We start from the raw sequence: 21,388 nt of genomic DNA, 5'->3' as shown, positions 1-21,388 counted from the left end.
GCGCCAGACCTCTTTACAGATGGTTGTGAGCCACCATGTGGTTGCTGGGAATTGAACTCAGGACCTTTGGAAGAGCAGGCAATGCTCTTAACCACTGAGCCATCTCTCCAGCCCCACACAGAAACTTTATTAATTAAAGCACTGTTTGGCCCATTAGCTCTAGCTTCTTATTGGCTAACTCTTAGATATTAATTTAACCCATCTCAAGTAATCTGTGTATTGTCACCTGGCTGTGGCTTACTCACTAAAGTTCCAGCATCTGTCTCTGGTCTCTGGTTGGGCTACATGACTTTTCTCTGACTCTGCCCTTCTTTTTCCCAGCATTCAGTTTAGTTTTCCCTGCATACCTAAGTTCTATCCTATCAATAGGCCAAGGCAGTTTCTTTATTCATTAACCAATAAAAACAACACATAGACAGAAGTACTTCCCACATTATTTCCCCTTTTCTGTTTAAATAAAAAGGAAGGCATAGCAAAATTGTATATAACAAAACAGGTATCAAGAAAGAATTACAGTTATATTATTTATATTTACTTTATCTTTTATCATAATTAAGGAAAACTATAACTATAAATTCTTTAATCCCATCAAAGACTCCAGAAGGATATAATATTACCTAAGTAAACAGGAAGTTCATTGTAAACAACTTCTCAAACTCTAGAAATGACAGAGACATCTCACAGCCAGGACAGTCACCCAAAGTTCTTCTGAACCATTGAGGCATCTATCTTTAGCCTATAGGCCAAATGGTATCCAGCAGACTTTTCCACGAAGCAGGAAATTTTAAAGACAGTTCTTCCTATATTGGCAGTTTGTCAGTCACTTTCTTCTATGTCCTGCAGAATGTCTGGCAGACTCTTTCATGTAGCAGGAACCCTGAAGGATTGTCTCACCTTTAGGCAAGTTCAATTTGTAGTAAATAGCCGCCTAAACATCAGTGTCTTTCAGACTTAACTTAAATTTTAGTTTCTCCTTGAGGCTTTTAAGTGGATATATTTTAAGGAACCCATAAATACATTCGGTGGTTATGAGAAGTTTTCAGGTGACCTGAGCTGGACTTTGCCTCATGTGAAGCCATGTGCTTGGTTGTACAGCAGCTGCACCAGTGCAGGGGTGGGGGGCTTGCTTCGGTTCTCAACACTTGAGATGAGAGCCTCACTGGTGGTCCTGCTCAGCCACTGGCCTGAAAATGCCTTCTAGACATCTAATTCCTTCCTGTGAATGATCAAAATCCATCTGTGGTTTGCGTGCAGATCCACAAGGCTTACTTATCATTACTGAATGTTCATCCGGAGTGACGTTTAAATGGGAACTGCATTATCTATGTTTCTCTAAGTGCCAATTATATGAGACAGATTTATATAAATGTACATATGTAGGCTTGTGGTCAGGCATGTTTAGTGAATGATCTGATCAGCAAACAGTAGTGAGGAGCTAGGCAAACTAGACATGAGGTCTAGTCAGAGTAGTTAAGACATAGTGATAAACACCACCACCCCCTCGCCAATCCCTTTAAAGTGTCTTTTCCTCCTCCCTCACATCACATTGGCTGGCTCTGGCATCTGGGAACACTGCTATCATGTGATACTGAAGACCGGCTTCTATAGCAGGAGAAAGAGAATGCTCCCATGTCAGCAGGTGTGTGAAATGCTTGGTGGGGTGACAGACCACACTCCCAACTAGAACCACACATGTATTTCCAGTAACTCCAGGGCTCCCAGGGGTGTCCTTCTTCTCTTCTCCCCAGCTGATGAAGAGTGAGGTACGTGGAGGGTCACCTTCAGTAATGAAAAGGAACAGTTGCTGTTGCTGTTGTTCTCAGTCTTTAATAAATCACATCTTCAATGGTGTGGCAAAACGCATCATCTAAGACTTGTATTGGAGTCTCCCAGGTCTATGTCACTGAAAGCCGAGAAAAGAAAACATCTGGACCAACCAAGAGAGTGAAGAACTGGACAGAATGAATGGATCTGCCACCTGCTGCTTAGGGAGGGAACTGTGAGAAGCCCCCAACCTTGTCGAGAGCACTGCAGTTGTGAGATGCTGAGTGATGTGTGAGGCCTGCACTTGGCTACTTAGCTGAGATGAAGTAATGGATCATGGAATAATGTTACACGATGGTGTTTTATTGATATTTCTATACAGAGAGACTTTCTGTTCCAGAGACAGAGTTAAAAGGATCAGACACACAGGGTATTATGGTTTGGGTCTGAAATGATCCTGCCGGCTCACACTTTGATGTGACCTTGTATTGGCAATCCAAACCCCACAGCCCATAGGTCTACTACCTTGCATTATTCAGCTACAGTAGGACCATTTGCTCTTGTGTTTGTTTTAGTTCTTGAAGAAGACTGAAGAGTCTCCAACCATCATGTCAACTACCACAAAAACTTTTTTTTTATCTTTTAACACAATCTTTTCTCATTTTACATAGCTATCCCCATTCCCACTCCTGCCTCTCCTCCCAACCCACCCTTCCCCCCACTCCAACCCTCATCTACTCCTAAGGGTAATAATTTCCAAACCTACAATTTCAAGCAAGAAGCAAGCAAGAAGATGATTATCAGCCTTATAGCCCCAATATAAATGAGGAACCAGCAGTCCCCCTACTTTTTCTTTCTGGCTAGCTTGCTTTCAAATCCTAGATATAGAGATTTGGGGCCTTAGATTAGCCTGAATCTGAAATAATCTCATTTGAATATTTTTCCTGTAACTATGGTTCTCATGTCTGTGTATGTGCTAATGTGGAGTAAAAACACCCATCTCTATTAACAAGTGGGGCTTGCACACAACGTAATTGTGTTAGTTACTATAGTTTCTGTTCCCAAACTGGTTGTAAGTATTGCAGCGTTGCTCATCACCATACAGCTCCACATTGTTTTAAGGGCATTAATATAGTCTGATATGTAATTGGAGGACAAGGGATAGTGTGTCCCTTCAGATTGGTTGTTATTTTGGTTTCTGTGGGCTCAGTCCAGGAATGAACAGAATGACTGACTCAGAAGTGCTCTCCATTGTTCTCTCCTCAAAGGTCAATCTCTGTTGCGTGCGCAGCAGATGCCCACACCCACCACATAATTCATTCATCCAAAACATACATTGCTCTATCACCATGGTTACAAGAGTATGGGACACAGGGTTGATGGCAGCTGGTTGTTACAGTGTGTCTAGAACTTATTTGGAGAATAGAGACGAGTTAGCAGCTACAGAGAGAGGTCTACGATTTAACAGAAACCACGGCGGTGGGTTTAGTAAGAAGAAAATGCTCACATTTCCTATCCATGAAGTTAACTAATTGCATTTCTTACTTTCAACATTCGTATTTATGTTGTGTGTAGCTACCAAGCCTTGAGATTTCTGTTTCTTTGTTTTTTTTTTTTTTTTCCTTCTGGGTTTTGCTGTATTGGAACCACGAGTCTTGGTACTACTTCTGAGCATATAGACTAAAGATCCTCTAATACAGTAATGCCTGCCTGAAATCTGGAAGTCTTTTAGTTTGTCAAAACACAACTGCACATACTGCCATATGCCCCTAATCCTAGCATTGATATCTGAAGGAGGAGATAATAAATTCCAGGCCAGCACAGGCTACATCGTGAAACTATTTCATAAAAAAAAAACAACTAAATGCATGCAAAAAAGCCAGAGTAGTTGTAATTGTTCCATTTTTGAATATGCATTAACTGGATAATTGATGGTGTTTGCTAGGGTATGGATTCTGAGAGAGAAGAGGGCTGTGTGGGCGTCTAGGCTGGGGCCCTAGATGGGGTATCAGTTCTTTTTTTTTTTTTTTTTTTTTTTTTTTTTTTTTTTTTTTTTTTTTTTTTGGTTTTTCGAGACAGGGTTTCTCTGTGGCTTTGGAGCCTGTTCTGGAACTAGCTCTGTAGACCAGGTTTGTCTCGAACTCACAGAGATCCGCCTGCCTCTGCCTCCCGAGTGCTGGGATTAAAGGCGTGCGCCACCATCGCCCGGCTGGGGTATCAGTTTTTATAGTACTGGACATAGAAAATCTGGCATGGGGCAGGGATGGGTGCAGGGGAGCCTTGGAAGAGCTTTCTGTAGAGGTGTGGGTGGTATGAGCTCACTGGGGTATAGTTATTTCTTGGGCCCTCTGAAAGACAGCTCATAAGGCATGTGGGCATAGGCAGGCACTGTGATTGGGGAGTCCAACAGGAAAAGAAGTAGAGATATGTGGCCTGGTGGAAAATTCTGCTGTCAACTACTCTGACTTTGATAGACAGCTAGGAAAAAAAAAAGGAAAATCAATGACAAAGCTCCTATCAATTTAAACACGCATTACCAAATGTTACTGCTTTTCTTAGTTGCAAAACTGCACACATGTGAAACTTTTATATACTTTTCTTGTCACTGTGACAAAGCACTTGACAAAAGCAAATTGAAGGGAGAAGGGTTTATTGAGGCTTTCGGGTTCATAGGGTTTAGCCCAGTAGAGACTGGCACTCCCAACTTATGGGGATAGTGCCATCCATATTCAGGACTGGTTATTGTGCCTCAGTTTACCCTCTCTGAAAGTCCTTCACAGACACACTTAGAGGTGTGACCAAATCTCTCAAGTTATTCCAAGTCAATTTTGTTGACAATGGAGGATGGCTATTAGAAGTTGATCCCTTGTTATCCTGACATACAGATATGTCACTGTAACCATAATATACTGTTCCTCCAAAAGCCTCATATCCATCCCATAATGCAGACTATATACACTGTGTCTTCATTACTCTCCATAGTGTTAGCAGTCTTAGATTTATGCCAAAGTCTGACTCCATCCAGAGTTCCTACTAAGACTCAAGGCAGTCTTTTCACTACGAATACCCATATGCCATAGCACAAACAGTTCCTATTCCAGAGGGAGGAGCAAGAGGATGGCAAGGAAAGGCCAGACCAAAGTAAGATCTGCTTAATTACTTCTGCTGAGAAAGAAGGGCATTGCATTTTTTCTTTTTCTTCTTCCTTTTCTTTATCCATTCATTTATGGTCATTCAGAATCAGTTTTCCAAACATTTATTCTACTGTTGACATATTTTATTAGTAGTGATAATAGAACTGAACCCCTTGTCAGACACTCCATTTGCAGCTTTTGGAAGATCTTGAGCCCAGGGTATGTTTGCTGCCCCCTTCCCTGTCTCCCCTGGCTGCCAGTCACCTGGACATAGGTGAGACAGTCTGCGGAGCCCTCTTCTCTGGTCTTCTGGGCATGAATCAGATTCTCTTCTCAGAGTGAGACTTGCAATGCCTCTGGTCCTCCTTACAGGTAACAGAGGAAATGTAGCAAAAAAACCTTTTCATTTCTGTCTTCTTCTAAATGCTGAGGACATTTGGGAGTAGGCAAGGTTGGCAAGGCTCGAGGAAAGTCCCCATTATGTTGCTAATTAAACAGGCAGACAGCCTTGTCACAGAAATTTAAAATGGCGGACATCGGTGATGTGCAGCTTGGGTATCTGCTGCCAGAATCCTGCTTGAGCCTTTCCAGTGGGAAGAGAGGTCCCTTTTCTTATGTCGCCTCACTTCTTCATGATGCTTTCATTGGGTTAAACTGCTACTTCAAATGCTGCCTCGAGCAAGGAGGCAACCAGCACGTTTTCTACATGACAGTAAGGCCTTTGGTGGGAGAAGCAGAAACATGGGTACAGTAAGATTGAAGACTCATACACTCTTATGCACACACACACACACCACATATGTACACAAACACACAAATATATGCATACACATCTATTACACATATATTCATAAACACATGGACACACATATACAAGTTTATACACATACACACATTTATATACACACACACACACACACACACACACACACACACTTCTTACTCTGTCAACACTTGAATCACTCTGTGTATTCTCCTTTGGAAGTCTCGGGTTCCAAGGCTTCAAGGCAAGTAAATGGACAGGAGAGTGTAACAGAGACCGGATCCTTTGATCATTCTTAGAGCCCCTGCAGACTCACCCAGTTGCAGGCTTCCCTGCCTAGCATGCGGCTGTGAGTTCCATGCTGTAGGTTTCTTGCTACCAACTGGGAGAACAGATTTCAAAGAGCGAATTTAGCATCCATTGGTGGGTAGCTTGCTCATGCAGTCAGATAAACAGCTCTTCTGTAGGCAGCCCCAGACCAGTTTATCCGCTGAGATGATTAGATTCCTACAGGAGTGCTGGCTCTTTGAAAGCCCTCACCCAGGGGGTTAACACTCTGCCCCAGCTGCTCAGTGGAACATGGCATTCATGGCTTCCCCAGGAAGGGAGTTCTATATAGATTTGAAAGGCTACGTCTGTGATTAAATCCCTGAGCCGCAGTAAATCATAACGCCTGCAAGTACCACAGATGAGGCTTTTTGCCAATTGTAGCTGTGAGGTATAAGATTGATAGAGTAGTGAGTTTTACTACAATGTGTGTGTGTGTATACACATTTGTACAAGTGAAGGGCATTTCTGCGACAAAGGTTTAGTGTGTGCACAGAGAGGGGCTGGGACTGTGGCTCTGTGGTAAAGTTCATGCTCAACTCATTCCAGACCTTGGGGTTTATCCCCAGTAACACCACCCCACACACCCCAAAAACAAACAGAGGAATAATGTATGCATTTATGTTGAGATATTGATTTTAACGAATATGGATAACAATTTAGATATTTTAACAGCAAGACCTATAGCTCATCTTCTAGATGCAATTTGAAAATATTTTAGTTTTTTTTTTTTTTTTTTTTTGTTTTTCGAGACAGGGTTTCTCTGTAGCTTTGGAACCTGTCCTGGCACTAGCTCTTGTAGACCAGGCTGGCCTAGAACTCACAGAGATCCGCCTGCCTCTGCCTCCCGAGTGCTGGGATTAAAGGCGTGCCACCACTGCTCAGCAATACACACACAAAATAAAATTCGAAACAGTATAGTCTAGCTGGGCAGTGGTGATGTATGCCTTTAATCTCATAACTTGGGAGTCAGAGGCAGACAAATCTCTGAGTTTGAGGCCAACCTGGACTACAAAAGCTAATGCCAGGACAGGTTCCAAAGCTACAGAGAAACCTGTCTTGAACCGCCCCCCTGAAAGAAAGAAACTTAGTACTATCTATTCATGACTATCTTAATCCATTTGGATTTTTATAATGAAACATCTAAGTGTGGGTGGCTTACAAAGAACAGAAAATTACTCCTCAGGTGTGGGCTGCGGAGTCTTATATTTAGGTATCTGCAGCTTAAGTACCTGTTGAGGGACCTCTCCTTGGTTCATAGATGACACTTTCTTAATTGTGTTCTCACGTGATGGAGAAAGCACATGGACTCTCTCAGGCATCCTTTAATTAATAACAAATTAATTAATTGTATTCATGTAACTTTGTCGTTCTGAGGTAGTCACATCCTGATAACTCACCTCCTATGACCATCACACTGGGCCTTCTGCATCCATGTGGATATTATAGAAAACACAACATTCAGACTATAGCAATCAGGTTTTTAGATTCTTATGGAAAACATACACTTCTTGCTTGCCTTAAGGATTCATTTAGAACTGGGACTGGTTGTGCAACCCTGGAGACTGAGGCAAAACTGTAAGTTCCAGGGGAGCCTGGGCTGCATAGCAAGGCTCTATTTCATAAAATCAATAAATGAGCGAAGAGACTTGGGGGTTGAGAACAAGGTGAATGCTTAGTCTTAAATGAAACACGTGTGCCACCCACTCTAGGCCTCAAAGAACATACCAGAAAAAGAGACAGAAAGAATAAGTGTTGGATGATGGATGACTGAAAGAAGGACACTGTCTCCAGGATATGACATGGCTGTGGTACTCATCAACTCATAGTAGCTGTAGCTACTGGTACAGGGTCTCTTCAAGACTGAAACTTTCAATGCTCAGACTCTGATGGAGAAAGGGCTTAAAAAGTCTTACTTCTCTCTGGAGACCTATCAGCAGCTGGGGGATGCTGGGGGATCTTGTTTTCAGCAGTTTCTCATGAACCAGTGGGTAACTCCATACCCATGCACTTGCTGACTGCTCTGAGTTAAACCCAGTGTTCTGCAAGGCAAAGACAAAATAAAAAGACATGTAGGTGGGATGGCGATGTGTTGGGAAGAGGTGGAGGAGGTGTGGATGAGCATAGAAAAGGAACAAGAGAGTGTGGGTCATGTGACCAGCATGTCTTGTGCATGTATAGAATTGTCAAAGCATAAATTAATTAAAATATATACACATTTCTAGACTTGTCTCCAGAGAGTCAAATTTGGTGGGCATAAAGTAGGCGCTGAATGGTCTGGGAGGTGAGAATAGGGCTGAATGAAGTTTCCTTCCCTTTGTCCCCGACTCAGCCAGGGAAATTTATGCTTCTTCTTGAACACTCCATCCTGGGTGTTCCCTTCCTGGTGTTCTCTTCTTCTTCCTCCTCACTGTACAGCCCCAACAGTGAAAATTTCAGGCAGCAAATGACCCATAGTTTTGGTTTGGGTAGAGACTAGTCATGAAGCTAATTGGCTCCCTTAGGAATGACACACTCTTCAACTGGAAGGAACAGAAAATCTCTGGCTCTTCCTTTGTGGTACTGTTTGATTCTTCTGAAAATGATGGCAAAGTAAAGGGGCTGATGCTTCCTTGAGTAAAGCCCAAAGTTCTAGTGCAGCAGCCATTAACCTGTGGGTCACAATCCTTTTGGGGTCAAGTGTCCCTTTCATAGGACTTGTCTAAGACCATCAGAAAGCACAGATGTTACATTATAATTCATAACAGTAGCAAAGTTATAGCTATAAAGTAGAAATGAAAATAATTTCATGGTTGGAGGTCCCCACAACAGGAGGAACTATATATTAAAGACTCACAGCATTAGGAAGGTTGGAAACCACTGTGCTTTGAGATCAGAGACCTAAGGAAGAGCTATGTTTATGTAAGTCTAAATAAACTTTACCAAAATTATTGTTGTTAACTCATGTACTAATCTTGTGTTTGTTTTTGTTTTCAAAATAGCAGTCAGAGATGGGTGAGACACAAAGCATGATTCATCCAGATATGGAGTCAGTTGTGTTTTGAATGAGAATCGCCCCATAGGCTCTTGTGTTTGAATGCTTGGTTCCCAGTGAGTGGAACTGCTTGAGAAGGATTGGGAGGTGTGTCCTTGTTGGAGGAAGTGTGTCCTTACCCTAGCATAGCTAATGGTGTCTTTTCCCAACAATAGAACAGTAACTCGAGAAGACATTTGTACCAGGGACTGGGGTTTTGCTGTGACAGACCTGGCCATGTTGTTTGTTGAAGAATATGGAAGACGTTGGAACTTTGTACCAGAAAAGCAATTGAATGCTTTAGATGGGGTTGAATGGGACATTCTAGTAGAAGCATGGAAGACAGTGGTGCTGAGGGCAATGAGAACTGTGGGGACCCAGCTCAAGAGGTTTTAGAAGGGAAGAATATTATCAATTGACTTAGAGGCCATTCTTGAGATATTTTGGCAAAGAATGTGGGTGATTTCTGTTCTTGTCCTAAAAATCTGCCTAAAATTAAATTGAAGTATTGTGGATTGATGGGCTTGGTAGAAGAAATTTCAAGACAGCCCAGCATTGACTGTCCCACATGGTGTGGTTATTATTGATAGTTCTCATGTAGATCTATAAGAAGATCATGTAGACCTAAAGGAAGCAGGTGGGGCCTAGAGAAATACAAAATGTACAGCACGAGGAGAAAAAGAACACCAGGAAATGCAAAGTTGGAGTCAAGTTCTCTGTTGGAGGAGATAAATTGTTTAAGGAAAGGCCCAATTCAAAAAGGAATAAAGAGAGTGGTGTCCTCAGGGCAAGACCCCACCCAGCTAAGCTTCCAACTTATGAAAAGGAATGAAAGGAAAGCTTGAAGATGAAAGGAAACCATGGACAATGGAAAGCTTAAGCAATCTGAGTGTGCTTGGGGTTCAGTTGAGGTGACTAAGCAGAGCTGTACTGGAATGCAAGGAGCAGAGTTCTGAACAACAAGCTCTAGGAGGGTCATTCTGTAAGCCAGTCTGTAGCCCTGGAGCTTGGGACTTGTGGAGGGAGTGACTTTTGAGAAGGTCCCTGAAAGGTTTTTAGGGTCAGTCTCCTGGCTTACTTCTATCAATACAATTTCTTTAGCAAGTAGACACTTGGCCACAGCCTTAACATATTTTCCTAAAGAGGCTTTTCACTCTGAATATAACTAAGGTGTGAGTTTTTTCTGAGTCTTTTTGCTTTGTTTCTATTTTAGTAATGAGTCTGTCTTTAAATAATTTCTTTTGAATGACCCTTAACTGTAATGTGGTTAAGAGTAGCCACAAAGCAGCGTGAGCAGCCAGAATGTTTCTAGGCTTAGATAATTCTTCTGTTGAACATTTTAATGCATGGCTCTTCAAGTAACCTATCTTCCTTTCTTTCTTCCTCCTCTTCTTCTTTCTCCTTCCTTTCTTTGCCTTTCTATTCTTTTTTTTTAAACCAGGATCTCACTGTGTAGCACAGGTGACTTTAAAGGTGTCATGTCCTGACTGTTGGGACCACAGGTATACATCACCTTTTCTGCTTTGCTCTTGAGTTCTTCATTCTACAAAATCCTAAAAAACGAGCAGGGTTCCACCATTTCTTTTGCAACTATATAACAATGATGTATCTCACTCTGATTTCGATAACAGTTTACGTGTGAGGCCTCAGCACAGTGGCCTTTCCTTTCTGGAGTCCCACCAACCTGTAGGTTATTACTACTTAAGTAATCCCTAAGATGATCCCAACACCTCACACTCCTGTTCTGAGCTTTCACCAGAACTATCCAGGGTATTCTATTTATAGAAACTTTTTTTTAGCCTTTCCCTCTAAACTATCTCCCTCCCCCCATCTCCTGGGTTTAAAGTCACTTCTATGTGGGCACATTCGTTAGAACGGCAGTCCTGCTTCTTGGTGCCATTTTTTCCCTCTTAGTTCATTTTATGTCATTATAACAGAAAACCAGAGGCAAGGTAAATTAAAAGCAATCTAAGTTTATTTGACTCTTGATGCTGGAGGCTGAGGAGTACAAGACTGAAGGACTAAATTTAGGCAGCACTGTCTTGCTCTGTCTTATAGTGGAGCTAGCTCATGGACAGGGATTATGAGAGCAGGGATGAGTGGGTCAGGTAAGGAGAGATAAAATTAGATCAAACTCATTTTTAAAAAACATGAGAAACATAATCCTATGGTAAGAACGTTAATCCACCATCAAAAACATAGCCTGGTAGCCTAATTGCTTCTTCACTATCCCTCCCTCAACAGTGCTACAGCTGATATGAGTTTTGGCGGGACATTTAAACAGCATTCATGAAACAGAAGGGGTAAGATATTGTCACACTACAACATGAATAAACCCAAACATAGATTATGTAAAGTAAACGCATTCTTGCACTTATTGTATAATTCCATTTACTGGAATATCCAGAAAGGGTCAAGTGCGGAGAGACAGGTATGATGTACTTATCTTTCCCATCATACTTTGCTTCTCTGTGACTTTGCATTGAGAGCTGGATGGCTTTACCTCATAGACGACAGGAAGGCTGTGGAGCTGCTGCTTTACCTAATGCCAGGTGCATTTGTTCAGCTCTAAATCCAGATTATGGAGGTTTAATTTTTTTTTTTTATAAAATCATCTTATATTGGACAAAACCTGCAAAGCTGTTTAAGTGACGTGGAAATCACCACCGGAGCTTTTTAAAAGAAATGCTTACCAAGCGGTGAGTGCAAAATGGGAGGCAGATTCTCAAAACAGAGGGTAGAGATGCTAGAGATGACAGGCACCACACATGAACTGTAGAGCAGTCACAGCCTACGAGACCACGGTGCTGGGCTCTGCTGTAGCTGGGTTAGGAGAACCATTACGGTGTTCTTTGTAACTACGTTCCCCAGAAACCAGGCATGTTTGAATCCGCCCCTCCTCTTGAGAAACACTGTTATGTCTTTGGAACACTGTCTTTGCTCTCTGTACATGTGGTAGGGATGCCCCAGTGGCCCAACTGTGCCGTGAGAGTTCCTCATCCTCTTCTCTCATCCTTTCACTCCCCCACCCCCATGCTCTGCTGCCTCCCTGATGTTCCCTCAAAAATGTGGGCTTATCTCTTACTTCTGATTCTTGTACCATTTTTAACCCGTGTTATAGCTCCTGGCTTTTGAGTTTATTAAATCAGGGCTTGGTTATATTTTAGTTTTGAATGCTTTAATCTCCTTGAATTTATTGATACTGCCTTCCCAAACAGTGGTCATCCAGCTACTTTGGATCACACGGATACACATTTCTTCATGCCCTCTTAGGCATAGTGACATGATGGTACAGGTATCTGAGAAAGGGCCATGGTTTGCAACATCAGCTATTTTCTGTGGCATATTTATCTGCCCGTTACCAATGTCAAGTTCTTAAATAAGATCACCTAACACCCGTTTGTACAGTTGCTGAGAATTTAATAAGCAGTGCATGCAAGCAGGTGTGTGTTGGCTCAAGCCTTTACTACCTAGAGCACTGGGCCTTAGTCTAATGTCTCCTACTCTTCCTCAGTGGTCTGAATGTGGCTGATGAAGGAAGTTATAAATGTTTGACTTTTTAGAATCTAATATGAACAGAAAACCTTTCAGTTTGGAGTCATGGGCAACCTTGTGTAAGCACCAATACAGTATGATTTCTTGAAGCCACAGTGAAGGGAATATAATATATAAACACACCTGTAATCATGTATGTCTTAAATTAGCAGGAATATTTATGCTTCTAATTCTTTTATGCTTCTTTAAAGTTAAGCGTTGAATATAGACTTTGTGTGTAGCTTGGGCTAGAGGCATGAATATGAGGGCATGTAGTCACCCTGTTGAGGAATTTATGGTACAACAGTGTTCAGTGGGGGAAAGCAAGTGGGATACATAGGTACTGGCAGCAGAATCCTAAGAAACACCCACTTCAGACTGAGTGCCAGGGAGGACAGAGGAAGCAGGAGGAAAAAGGAAAGCTTCCTAGGGATATAACCCCTCCAGGCATGATGACACATATTTATTTTAGGAAAGACAAGAAAGGGAAGCTATTTGGCTCATGGTTTCAGAGGTGTCAATCCATCATGATAGAGGAGAAAGGGAGTAAAGCAGCTCCCTTTGTGGCCAGCAGGAGGAAGAGAAAATGAGACACAGGAATGGGGCAAGCTGTATGCCCAAGAATAGCTCTCCTCCTATCTTTAACCACTTCCCAGTGAAGCTGTCACATTATAAATCCAGGAGAGAATTAATCCACTCATTAGGTCAGAGTTTTTGTGATCTATTTGCCTTTTGGAACCTGGTCACAGGCACACCCGAAGGCATCTCAATTCAATCAGGTCGACAATCAAAATTACTTATCATTATCTGCAGGAAGATGCCTGCATTATGTTGCTAACTCTCCACTTCCTTGACTTTTGTTGCCAGCAGACTTCCTCTTTGGTCATGCATCTTGGTGGTCATTTGTGGAGATGTTAGAGATGGAACCCAGGGCCTTACATGTGCTTGATCACTGAGTTGTATCTCAGCCACACATATATTAACAAAACACTTTTCTTTATTATGAGAAGTCTTTATTGAGGGTACATGTCAGTTCCCATAAAATGAGTGCCCCTGATTAGGCATGGCCTCAAATGTGGTTAACTGTGCTTCAGTGGTGCTCTTCCTAGAATCCAAAGCAGCACAGGGGTAGGGCAATGAATAGAGATTGTTAGCAAGTCTGTAACAGGGCATTGTAAAATCTGACATTAAATAACATAGTTACCCTTTTCTCTGTGCCTTCAGTCTTAAATGGTGAAGAGATAGGTAGGTATCACTAGTTTTCAGGCAGCTATTCCTTGAGGGATTAGCAGCCCATATGCAGAGTTAAACAGGTGATCCAAAGTAAAGGTTTCAAAATGAAGACTAGAATATCAACTTCTTATCTTTCATTTAGTTATACTGCAGCCCAAGTAAGGAGTAGATGGTTTTCTGCAAAAACAGTTCCCAAGAAGGTTGTTATAAATCATCTGTGTCATCTCTGTTGGCCCTTGATTTAAAGCAATTGTTCTCTACTGTTATTTATCTATTCTGCATATGCTTAGTTGAGTTCATTTCTGTTGATATTAAACTGGTGCAGAGGTTTATTTTTATTTATTTTTACTGTGATAATTATAGCTTTTCTTCCGTCAATATGAATATAGTATTTGAGCTGTGTTACAATTCTTTTACAAATATATTATATTCCACTATGTAGAGTTACAATTCAACTATGATATTTCACTATTTTGAGAAATACTTATTATGGAGTATTTATTCTAATTAGTTGAGCTGTTGACAGAATTTACAAACACATCCCTTTTCTAGCTTTGAGATTCCTTTGTTTGAATTCTTTAAAATTTGAGCCAAAGCTCAATTTCCCATCAAGCATGCATTTTTTTCTTTTTTTTTAAATTTATTTATTTATTTATTAAAGATTTCTGTCTCTTCCCCACCGCCGCCTCCCCTTTCCCTCCCCCTCCCCCAATCAAGTCCCCCTCCCTCGTCAGCCCCCAAAGCAATCAGGGTTCTCTGCCCTGTGGGAAGTCCAAGGACCACCCACCTCCATCCAGGTCTAGTAAGGTGAGCATCCACGAAACTGCCTAGGCTCCCATGAAACCAATAGGTCCAGTAGAATCAAAAACCCGTTGCCATTGTTCTTGAGGTCTCAGTAGTCCTACTTGTCTGCTATGTTCAGCGAGACCGGTTTTGACCCAGGCTTTTTCAGACCCAGGCCAGCTGGCCTTGGTGAGTTCCTGATAGAACATCCCCATTGTCTCAGTGTGTGGGTGCACCCCTCGCGGTCCTGAGTTCCTTGCTTGTGCTCTCTCTCCTTCTGCTCCTGATTTGGACCTTGAGATTTCAGTCCGGTGCTCCAATGTGGGTCTCTGTCTCTGTCTCCTTTCATCGCCTGATGAAGTTTAATATTCAGGAGGCTGCCTATATGATTTTCTTTGGGTTCTCCTTCTTATTTAGCTTCTCTAAGAACCCGAATTATAGGCTCAATGTCCTTTATTTATGGCTAGAAACCAAATATGAGTGAGAACATCCCATGTTCCTCTTTTTGGGTCTGGCTTACCTCACTCAGGATGGTGTTTTCTATTTCCATCCATTTGCCTGCAAACTTCAAGAAGTCCTTGTTTTTTACTGCTGAGTAGTACTCTAATATGTATATATTCCATACTTAAGATACCATCTTACGCATTTTTTTCTTAAATATTTATCATGGGCTCCCCTGGGGTCCTGCCCTTGTGACAGTTTCTTCACATCATTCATTGTATGGCAAGTTTTCCTTTGATTAAGTAGGCATCAGTTAAAATGGTCCCCTTTGCCAAATATGGTAGTTTGGGCCCAGCCAGTAGACCACGAACTCCAAGAGGACAGAGATCTTGTTTGTTGTATCCATTCTTTCTTTCCCACTCACAGAACATTGGCCCTAGAGATTTCCAGAAGTGTTTTCATAGCAGACAGTGTTTAGGCTTCACTTTACATTCAGAAATGGGCATGTGGGTGACAGTTGTGTGGCTTGGTCTGTTTGTGGGACCCCTAGCAGTGGGACCAGGATCTGTCCCCAGCACAGGGCTTTTTGGAGCCCATTTAGTATGGTGGGGTGCCTTGCTCAGCCTTAAGGCAGGGAGAGGAGTTTGGTCTTGTCTCAACTTGATAAGCTAGGCTTTATTGACTTTCCATGGGAGGCCTTACCCTTTCTGAGGAGTGGATGGGGGAGGGGTGGTAAGAAGGAGACTGAGGGGGGATGGGAGGAGAGGAGGGAGGGGAACCTGTGGATGGTATGTAAAATAATTTAAAAATTCTAAACTTCAAAGAACAAAGAAAGGCAAAAATAACTCTATCTAATCCATATGACTCCAGAGCCAATTTTTTATGCATTTTCAGGTGATAAAAAAAATGTTGAGTTCCCTCTCCCAAATCTCTCACCATTTAGTGATCTCTGGCTCGTAAGAATAAGCTAAGGTTGTCTGAAAGCTGTCAGTGGTATTTTCACTGTAGCCATGTGAGCTTGTTGATGGCAATCCCGGCCCATGAGCCCTGGAGTCCTCCTGCTTTCTTTACTTTGCTTCCCATCCATCCTATTCTCTAATTAAAATGATGGTGATGGTGCCAAGTACAGCTCTCTCTCTTTTAAACATCACATCTTCTTAGCAAGATATTTAATATGACTGGGGCTGATGCATAGAGGCAGACAAAATATCTTCCACCCTGTTTTATTGATAAATCTTTCTTTTGTATTTAACTACAGGAGTCCATGTGTTCTCTCATCTTTTTAAAAACGTTTATGAAATAAAAGCGACAGAGCAGAGATTCAAATTTCCCTTTCTTTCCAAGTAAACATTTGAATTCTTCCCTGGCGAGCTACGTGTGAGAACCAATGTCATCCACACACAACTCTGAAAAGGGATGGAGATTTCATTTAAAGGAGAAAAGCTATTTATGAAAGATTTTAAAACCATAAACCACACAGTCGGCATGAAGATACCATTCTTCAATGCTGGCTCTGAACAAGCAAGCTTCAGCTATTAAAGCTCTATCTGCTATCAGAATCGCGGTCATCGGGATCATTTTACAGTTCCTTCTTATGTAGGGAAAGGATCATGTCACCTTCTGTTTTTTCTCATTTTGCAATTAATCTTCCCTCATCACCATCTTTTATTTAATTGCTAATAACAAGATCCTCGAAGGTCAGTGGGACAGAGAGAGACCTTGTCACCTTTAAGATACATTTGGAAGGGATATTAGGAATGAACACAATTCAAACCTTTACCAGTATAGTAAGGGAAAATGTTCAGGAGTTGACTTTGAGAATTCAGATAGTCTGTTACAGTTTAGTGTGTCTGCTGTTAGCAATGTGGGGTATAACGAGGGGAGAAAGAAAACAGTATTGAGTCAACTTTCTTTCTGACGGTGCATTTCATCGGAACATTGTTTTTCCTCGTTGTCTGTCTTGCTGCTAGCAGGCATGTGCAAGTGCAAGCTTCCTGCTAGGTTTGCAACAGTGATCGCTTGCTCAGATGTTGCTGAACAGACAGCCAGATTCATTCTGGGACTTTTTTAAAAAAATAAAATGTCAAAATGATTTTGGTTCTTAGAAGCAGAAATAAAGAAGGGTCCATAATATGGTTAAAGGCACTGGTTCAGAGCCGAGTGCCTTTTTGCTCTGTTGTTAATCGGTTAAAATGGATAATTAACTCTCAAATTAATCCCTGAGAAATTAAAGGAACATCTGGTGAAGTGTTATTCTGGGGCTTTTTATAAAAGTGGTTGGCAGTGGGTTTTTGTCGGGTTAGGAAAATTTTAAGCTCCACCTCCATTTTCTGCCCCTTTTTAAAGTTTGTCAAATAGCATGAATTCCACTTAGAAGTGTTCCAGCTTCCTCTGTATTGGCTCAGTGATGTGTGAAGGGTGCCATTGCTGAATAGTGTTGGAAGCTTCCAGACTATTAAAATCAAATGCCTTACTAATAGCTTCTGAGACAGCTATCAGAGCGATGATGGGATGTAAAAAAGTTCCACTTCCAAAAGAAGAAATGGGGCTGTGTCTTTACATTGATACACCAGTGTCAAATTGAGGCACAATTACAATGGATCTACTTCTGAAGACCTTAATTGGCTTTGGGGTTCTAGAACTGGCCAGTTCACTAAGCCAAAATGGTTTCTTCCTACCACATGGACAGGTTTCATTTATAGCTATATCAAGGATTGGAAGAGAGGCACACAGGCCATATTCGGTGGCAGCTTGTGTCTGTTTTTCTCCACATGGTTGGAGCAGGTGATCACATGTGATTAGCTGAGACTGTGCTACCTAGTCCAAGAGTCTATTATACGTATCTAATGAAGTTATAGCAACATTTAGGGCAAGCTTAAAATAGGTGCTGGGTCAGCTTTAGGCAAAACAATGCTTAATTTAGCATAAGCATATATGTAAAGTAATTAAAATAGTAATAAACGATACAGAATGAACTTTGAATGGTTATTTAAAATTCACCTCACCTGCCCCTTTGTACCATACACTCATTTAAAATAAAACTTACTTTATGTGTATACCTGCCATGTATTATAGCTTTGCTTTACTTGTGTGCCTGGTGCCCCCAGAGGCCGGAAGAAGGTATCAGACTTAAGGGAATGGAGCTACAGCCAGTTGTGAGCTGCCTATCGTATGTGCTGGAATAGAACCTGGATCTTCTGGAAAAGCAGAATATTTTCTTAACTGCTGAGCCATCACGGGTTCTTCAGACCCCATGTGCTCATTTTGTGTAGGTGTTTGAGTTTTCCTACAGTCCAAGACTTGCTCAGAATGACAAGTTGATTCTTGTTTACCTGCGAGATCGATAAGAACACAATCCCACATGCTCTACCCTATGCCTTCTGACTTCTGCAATGGGGCCCAGAAACCCATTTTAATAAACTCTAAATTGCTCCGGGGTACACTTTGGTTTAAGAAGGCACTGCTCTGTGGTGTGGATAGAGAGGAGAGAGTGTATCTATTCTGGTTCTTTGCCAATGATTGGCTTAGAATATGCACTTAACCCAGTTTTTGACATGACCCAAAGGGATTTCTTCTGCAAGGATACTGTAAAAAGCCCTTTTGCTATTTAAAGGATGGGGGAAAAAAAACAAGAGGCAGTAAAACAGGGCCTCAGGAATTAAGATCCCCACAGGAACATCTACACTGAGAGTGAAATCCCCTACCTCAGAACGCTGCCACCTGGAGAAGCGCTCATCTTCCAGGACACAGACTGTCCCAGCGCTAGTAACTGGGACACAGGACCATAGCCATGTATGCAGCTTTCTTGGTACTTGTTTAATTCTTTTTGTAAATGGTAGCCCTTGTTTAGGCAAGGTGGATACAATTTATACATGCCCAGTGTGCTAAGACTGTAAATTAACTCATTTTTCCTTTTTCTTTAAATCTATGACTTTTGTCATTTGAAGAAATTGTACATAAAGGCAAGCATCAAGAATCAGAGTTGAACTGACTGAGATTTCCAGTCACAACAGAGTCCCTTATTGCCTTTTGGACGTAGGTACAGTAGATAATGCTGCTGGGTCCCACATGGCCACATGTGACAAGGAATGCCACACAGTTGTGACAAGAGCTACATGTTAAAAAAAAATGCGAGACCGCCATGATAGTTGAGACTCTAAAGGCTCTTGATATCAAGGGTGAGGAGTTGAGTTCCATCTCTGGAACCCACAGGGGGAAGGAGAGAACCGATCCCGGAAAGTTATTCTCTGACTCTGCACGTGTGTCTGGCATCCTCCCTTATACAGGCATGTACATACTTGAACACAGGTGCGCACACACGCATGCGCACACACATAGACACACACACTTTAAAGAGTATTTTGATTAAATCTGAAGTTACTCTACCTCAATACACCCTGTCCCGGAAGCATTTAAAAACAAACCTAACAGCCCTTGACTGCTTAAAACATTGAGAGCTGTTTGCTTTATTTCTAATGTTTAAAGTCCCAAAGTGGTACACTTGATCATCTAGGGCCTTTCAAGTCAATCCCATCGGGCGCTCATCATTTGCCATGGAGATTGATCACAAGAAATGCATTGCTCATTCATAGGCTGTGTTTTTGAGAACCCTTTAGAAAAAAGGGTCCAGCCTTTGAAAAGTTCTCTGCAAATAATTACACTCCCCATGATGCTGATTGTCATTAAATAGTAACTGTTAATATGGATGTAAAGGAATATCAGTATAACTATTTAGTTACTTAATTGATATTTACTTAAGCCTATAGGTATAGGAAAAGCAGATCTGCGGAGTTACTGCCTCTTAAATGAAATTCCCAGCCTTCCCCGAGAAGCTGCTTTTATTTCTTGTTATTCTCCATGTCCACTGCTTCTGAAAAACTGTCTTATAAAAGGCACAAAATATTTCAGAGCAATAGAAAGCATTTTACATTTACACAGTATCCCATAGGCTATATTTTCTGATACTACAAGTGACTTCTAGACTTCTAAGTGACACGTTCCTCTATATTCCCCTCACATTTATTCTAGGATGCATTCCACAGTTCATTTTTGTCATTGTTTGGTTGAACTTAATTATTTTTATGTTTTTGTCAAGTATGTTAAATTGCTTGCAGAGAAAAAGCTATGGAACAAAGAATTGCATATATTTATATATACATATATATTGATACTTGTGATCTATATTCTTTAACATTTTATTTCCATTTTTGCTGGAGACAGTGTTGACCAACTTAGTAATTCATGTCTAGAAGAAAATTTTCTGATAATTGGCATATGTTTTATAACTGGTACAGTGTTTTATTTTTTTAAATATGATATATAAACTTAAAAATTTTGAAGCAATATATCTATTCTCTAGAATACTTAAATATTGAAACTTTTTCTTGATTTGTCAAATTTATATTCACTCTCCATGACTTGAGTAAAATATTATCTTCTCAGGAAAAGCTCATCTTTTGGTTGCAGATAGAAATCGATGGTTTTTTCTTCTGGGATCCCTCTCTAACTATTATGTTGACTCGGAAATATAATTTTATTTTTATATAACTTTTATGTGCATATCTTCCCTATACCATAAAATGATAACCTTTTCCATTCTGTGTGCCACGTTCCCCAAGTGAACACTGTCCCTTCCTACCTCTCAGTGCTCTGACAATACTCCTCAGAGAGACAGGAAGAGCGAGTGAAGAGAGGAAGAAAGCAGATGGAGAAGGAAGAAAGGAAGTGCCTAGGAGGATGGAAGCAGAGCAATAGAGGGAAGAAGAAAGAGAGAGAGAGAGGAGGGATGGAGGGACGTGAATAGAGCAACAGAATATACTGAATTTGATCATATGCCAGGACTCTGCAAGATGGGTTTCTAAGTTAGAAAATGTTGTCACTCAGACCTTAAAAGAGTCAACTTTGGGGTACTAAATAAAGAGCGCACGATTTGGAAAGAATAAATATAGCTAGCACTGATGGAGCATTTCTCTCTACCTGGACCTTTCCCAAGCTCTCTATTGGTTATATGGGGGGCCGGGAGTAGGAGGGTGTAAGCTCATTTAATTCTTTTAACAGCACTGGTAGGCGGATGCTATTGTTTGTCATTTCTTTTATAGATCCTGAGATTTTGGGGGGCTAACATGCTGACTATCTTTCCGGAGGTCAGTGGTTAGAGTGGCAGATATGCCATGTCGATCTCAGGGGACAAAACTTTGGTGAAGGCTGTTGGGCTCCAGCCCGTGGATGACAGCACACAAGGACACTTCACAGTAGCTGTTGAAGCTTAAGAGTTTAAAGTCTGAAACGTTTTTTTTTTTAAATTTGTGCTTGTTTGAAACTTTTTTTTCTTTTTTATTATTTTTTTTATTGAGAATAAGAAAAAAAAGTTTGCCTCCTCCCAGCCTCCCATTTCCC

The 21,388-nt window shown here is 41.3% G+C and overlaps 1 protein-coding gene across 4 annotated transcripts in view; it reads left to right on the top strand.

Moving 5' to 3' along the window:
- Positions 1-21,388, top strand: part of Rgs7 (regulator of G protein signaling 7) — a 351,190-nt gene that overhangs the window by 152,767 nt on the left and 177,035 nt on the right. The gene's annotated exons all lie outside the window — the stretch shown is intronic.

This window comes from Alexandromys fortis, unplaced genomic scaffold (assembly GCF_014885135.2).
Source record: "Alexandromys fortis isolate MF-2015 unplaced genomic scaffold, M_Fortis_MF-2015_v1.1 scaffold_51, whole genome shotgun sequence".
Taxonomy (NCBI): domain Eukaryota; kingdom Metazoa; phylum Chordata; class Mammalia; order Rodentia; family Cricetidae; genus Alexandromys; species Alexandromys fortis.
The sequence above is the reverse complement of the archived record's forward strand: the minus strand, read 5'-3'. Positions and strand labels throughout refer to the sequence as shown.